Genomic DNA, 5,836 nt, shown 5'->3' on the forward strand with positions numbered 1-5,836 from the left:
CCCTCTTGCTCCTAGTGCAGACGCTTGGGCTCTAACTCCTAGTCTATGCCCCTAGGCTACCTCCAGCTTGCTGTTTGGCCTGCCTCCTAGTGACTGGGGATCTTGGAACCCTGTAAGATGGCAGATGTGACCATGTTATCAACTTACACTTACTGCACTTGGCTTTAGATTAAGAACAGTGCTGGCAAGAAATGGATCACTTACTGCACTGATTGCTCAGGAGGTGTAGGCTCAATTGGAGTTGTCTTCTTTTTGCTAGTTTGTTTCCCCTTGGTGGAGGCCTTTCTCTTCTTCTTGGCTGGCTCTTCTGTTGTTTCTATGATCTCAACAACCTTTGGCTTATAAGTCCTTCTCTTCTTCTTTGGAGGTGCAGGTGGTGGTGCATCAGGGTCTGTAACAGTTTCATTGCAGGTTTTCTGCAGGTGTCCAAATCCACCACACCTTTTACACCTTCTCCTGCCCTTGCTGCTGGAGCCACCTTCTTCAACTCCAACTATCCTTCTCTTCCTTGGCCTTCCTGCTGCTCTGTTGCATTTAGGTGGAAGGAGGTTGAAGCCAAGGTTTAGCTTTTCCCATTCATCCTTGCTTGGCATTGGAGGCACTGGAGTTGCATAGGCTGCTTTGAACATGTCTATAGAATAGTAGTGGTCAACATAGTCCTCTAAGTCTACCCTTCTGGTGCCAATGAAAGCTAGGGCATGAACACATGGCAGACCAGTTAACTGCCAACCTCTACAGATGCACTCTCTCTTGTCTAGATCAACAATGAACCTCCAAGGGACCAGGTCCTTGTTGACTCCTCCAACTTCACCAACCATTGGGCCACTCTTGTGAATGTTGTACTTCAGATTTCTACTTTTGTTGTGCAGCTCCTTCATGACAGCTGGCAGAATCTTGAAGGCAGAAAACTTGGACAGCAGTTGCATCCTGGTGCAAAATCTCTCCATGATCAACTGCCTTATCTTGTCCATTAGCTCTACAACAGGTAATGACTTCTCTTCCCTGATCCAACTGTTGAAAGTCTCTGCTATGTTGTTTGTGACATAGTCATATTTGCTTGCTGTGCTAAACTTACACCTTGCCCATAGCTGCTTGTGATTGTCCTACAGCCACCTAGTTGCCTTGGGGCATGCCTTGTCCATCTCATTCCAGTGCCTATCATGGGTTGTCTGTCTATAGCACCTTGATGCAGGCCATAAGTTTCTCTCAAACACTTCTCCCCTAAACCTCTTTTGGAAATTCTTGACTAAATGCCTCATGCATTCTCTGTGCTCCACCCCATTACTGAAAACTTTGGTAACAGCCTTGTCTATTCCTTTGCCTACAGTTAGTAAGCATGGAAACAATGTCAGGTGGGGAACATACAACACTCAATTGAAAAACAAGAGCACAATGAATGCAACATACCTGCATCAGTTGAAATAACAAGACCATTTGGGGAACCAATAGCCTTGTGCAGCATCTTCATGAACCATTCCCAATTCTCCTTGGTCTCACTGCCAAATACTCCATAGGCCACTAGGAACATCCAGTTGTGGCCATCTATCCCTACAGCAGATGCTAACTGTCCCTTCCACTTTGCTGTCAAAATTGTGGAATCAATTCCTAAATAAGGTCTGCAACCTTGCAGGAAGCCATCTATGCATGGCTTTAGTGCTACAAACATCCTACTGAATCTTCTCTTCTCATCTACAATCTCCCACTCAATCTCTACAACACTGCCAGGACTCCTCTTCTCAATCTCCCTTTTCCAAGAAAACACATGTACAAAGCTATCTTCCCAGCCACCCATGATCTCATCTAAGGCCATTTGCTTGCCGTCCCAAACCACGTAGTAGCTCAGCTGTACACAAAAATTCTTCTCCAACTTCTGCTTCAAATCTTTAGCTCCAATAGTTGGATCTTCCCTAAGCCAGTTTATAACTCTGTCCTTCACCCAGTGATTGTTAGCCATACAGTTGTTCTGGAATTTGCTTGTGCTGGCACAATTATGCTTGTGTGGTAGCTTCTTAATCTGCAGCCATCAACCAACGGTTACACACAACAATTGATAACTAAATTAAACTAAATGAAGCATTACAAAGCTCACATACCTGCCATGTCTTGCCATCAGGTAACTGAGATGCATGAATCCTCCACGGACATCTCTGGGCCTTACAATATGCTCGGTACCTCCGTGACGCACTATATGGAACTACAAGTTCAACTTCATTAAGCACAGCATATTGTCTAATACATCTCTTAAAGCAGAAACCATCTTCAAAAGTAACACCAAGACCTATCTTAGGGTTATCTATGTCAGTGACATGAACAACACCGTCACAGTCCCTCCCATCGTCCACAACTAATGGGTCATCATCTTCTGGGTCACTGTGAGGATAGTAAGCAGGGTCAGCATCACCATCATCATTGACCCCATCCTTGTACTTCTCATTCTCATCATCTACTCCTACATACTCCACTTCATCAGCCTCTCCCCAGTCATCTTCAGCAATATCTTCTTCTTCTTCAGCAATAGCATCATCATCTTCACCATCATTATCAAGATTAAGACCCTCATCACCATTAGCATCAGCCTCACAATTACCATCATCATTAAGATCAACAGCTTCACCATTGTCATCAGCTACTAGATTAGGCAGTACAAGTTCATCACTGAAGATCATAGCTATTGGCTGACAATTAACCTGACTCTCCTGAGTGATAATAACAGACTGAGAAGACTTTAGCAAACGAGGACCAGTGTCAACAACATGTACAGTCAGTGGCACCTTCCTACTGTCCCAATACACATCAAATGCATGTAACAGAGCAGAATCAGAATCTATGCGCACTGTCTCATCCTTGGTTTTGTCAAAGAAGGTGACCTGCAGTTCTTGGTCGACCCCATGGACTATCTCCTCACCAAGGCACCCAAGAAACCCCATCCAAGAGAATTTATCCTTGTCTACCACACGAATGTAATTAGCAGTTACATGATAATCATCGAGCCCATCTGCTCTTTGCTCTACATATGCAGGTACGCTAATCGCTAGTCTACACGCGGAAGTCGGATCCATCCTAAATCAACACAAAGGATAACAACCAAACTAAACGATTTCAAACCGCAAGCATTCTACCACATCCGCAGGCATTCATCTGCAAATAGTAGGGATTCAAAAGACTCACCCTTTCACTAGCCATTTGAATTGAGGAACCCTAGGCAGAGACCTAGGGCACTGCCCGTTCTTCGAGCTGGGGGACTTCATCTTCGGGGCGCGGGGGAACTATAGATCCTCAACCCCCCATGGCGGATGACGGCCGAGGCTCGATCTGTCAGCGACGGCGGGCACTGGGTGGACGGCGGCGCGACGAGCAGTGGAGACGAGTGGGTGGCGGCGCGATTGGGAGTGAGCGGCGGCAGCGGGATTGGGGAAAGCCTGGAACCCTAATGACGGAGTCGGGTGCGGGCCGGCCGTTTCAAGTGGGTCGAACCAGACCAGGTTGGGACGGCGCCAAGTATGGTTCAGGGGCACCCGATGTCAAAAACGAAGTTTTCTCTCTCCAAAACCGGGTGCAACTGGGTTGCGGTGCCCACTGGCAGTATTTCCAAAAACCAGAGTGTCTCACGGCAAAAGATGAAAAACGCAGTGTCCGCCAGCAAAGACGCGTCATTTGGCATGTCCAATAGCAAAATTTCCCTTAAAAAAATATTCACAGAAAAAAGGTATGAACAATTTTTACCGCATCCCAATGTTACCCACTTATCTTTAGTTATGCTTTCTAGTATTCCTTGAGTTACTCTGCGTGTGTTCTAGTGGATAGTGTGTGTAACTGCAAATGCTCTTCTCAGACTTTCAAAGTTATGGTTTATTCTAGTGCAGTTATTGGAATTACTTTCAAAAAAAGTTCAGCGATTGTAATTGGTTCTAGTTATACTTCAAGTATTCTCAATATATTTACTTTTTTAATTGTGATTAATATTTTTTCCAAACTTTGTGGTTGAAACAAATCAAATATTGTTTGGTGCTAATTACATGACAGGAGCAAAACAGCCAGTTTCTTTCTTTCTTTCTTTCTTACTTTCAGGGTGAATCATTCAACAGTTCTTCAGAAGATGCACGGTATTATGATGTTTGCTCTATAGTTTTTTTTTGCAATATAATGAAATTTATGAACAATCTTTTGTTAACAAATATTTTGCCGCCCTTAAATATTATGCGGATCTAGTGACCAGCAACATGTTCGGTTGGCTGGTTCGTATCGTTGCTGGTTCGTGAAGAAGTACTGCTGGCTGGTTTGTGTGAGAGAAAAATACTGTTCTGGCTGAAAATTTACGATCGTTTATGACAAGCCACAGCCAAACGAACAGGTCGCAGAGCTTTTAATTTATATCACGGTATTCGAGATGGGGCTTCTTGATTCTGCCTGCACACTTGACTGCACCTATGGTTTTTTTTTTCATCCTTCTTTGGACAACCTATGCATATGCCAAGGCAATGGTAGTTCGACTAATGTATTTGGATATATTATTTTTAACTGTGTACATGTTGTCCTCTGTTTTTATTTTATTTTGTTGTCATTACAGAGCAGATGATCAATTCAAGTTCTTTGTTAGTTTTTTGAAGTTATGGAAGATGATTTCGCAATTATGCCCTAGAGAAGAAATAAGAGATAATTTCAAGACAAAAAAGTGCATTTATTTTTTCCATGAGGGTGCTACTTTGTTGACAAGTCCTTGTCCTCATTATTTATCAAACATTTTGTTATCAGATATGAGGAGCCGGAATAATATATTGTCATGTGTTCAAGTATGCACGTGTGCTTGTTTCTCTATCTATTTGGGGCTGTCTAATTTATTTATTTTTTCTATAAAGCTTTCTTGGTTATTTTCTTGAGGTTTAGAGAATTTTCTTATTTCTTAATTTATTTCTAATTTATTTTGGCTTCTTACGTATGCCATGATGTACTTATACTATTCTAAGCAAACTACGCCACGTATCCACCTTTCAAATAATACTTAAAATTCATAGTAGTCAACCTGGACGTGGAGAATGGGTGGTCACATGGACCCCTCAATCCACGCTTGGGTGAAATTACCTGTGGGAGATTTGCACATGCCTGCAGCCAAACAAAGCCGAAAACAAGTACAAGTTTTTATGGTAAATGGTGACAGCTTTAGTTGGGAACTAACCTTAGGATGACATGCTAGCGCGCCCCGCCAAACAACTTGTCATCAAAACATTGGTGGCACGGCTTTGTAATCATATTGGTGATATTTTGAGCAGTCCATTGAGTGTTTGTGTAGGCGAGCCAAAATTATGTTGAACCAAAGACTAGCCCCTAAATGCTGTCGACAACAAAAAATTTGGTAAGATGACCTGATCTCCAATTCAATGGGGCTCTGATCCCACACCTAAATCAAAAAGAAACCGAGCAAAATAAAACAACTGAAATTTATAGCTTGTAGGAGTGTATATCAGAAAATTACTGTGGTCGATCAAGCAATGTTGAGTAAGCCATAATTTGTGGCAATATTGAGTTGAAGTAGGTATCAGGGGCACGAAGCCTGCAGCGAGAATCTTTCCTACATAAATTTTGTCATCGCGTTTCATGCTCTGAAATAAATAGTCAGAGCAAAGAATATGACATCACGGACACAGCTCGTCGAAGTACGTAAAGAATATGGCATCACGGACACAGCTCGTCGAAGTACGTAAGCATGTTTCTTATGTAGAGATGTAGTTAACGTTGACCCTCGAAACAAAACATTTGTTGTTCACGCACACTCGCCCCTTTCACAATTTTGGTCGTATTTGTTAGATTGATCTCCTGACCAATAAGCCCAACGGCCTAT

At 42.9% G+C, this 5,836-nt stretch overlaps 1 pseudogene; it reads right to left on the reverse strand.

Moving 5' to 3' along the window:
• Positions 1-200: 200 nt before the first annotated feature.
• On the reverse strand, positions 201-2,357 carry LOC136523886 (uncharacterized; annotated as a pseudogene).
• Positions 2,358-5,836: the final 3,479 nt, after the last annotated feature.

This window comes from Miscanthus floridulus, chromosome 18 (assembly GCF_019320115.1).
Source record: "Miscanthus floridulus cultivar M001 chromosome 18, ASM1932011v1, whole genome shotgun sequence".
Classification (NCBI taxonomy): Eukaryota; Viridiplantae; Streptophyta; class Magnoliopsida; order Poales; family Poaceae; genus Miscanthus; species Miscanthus floridulus.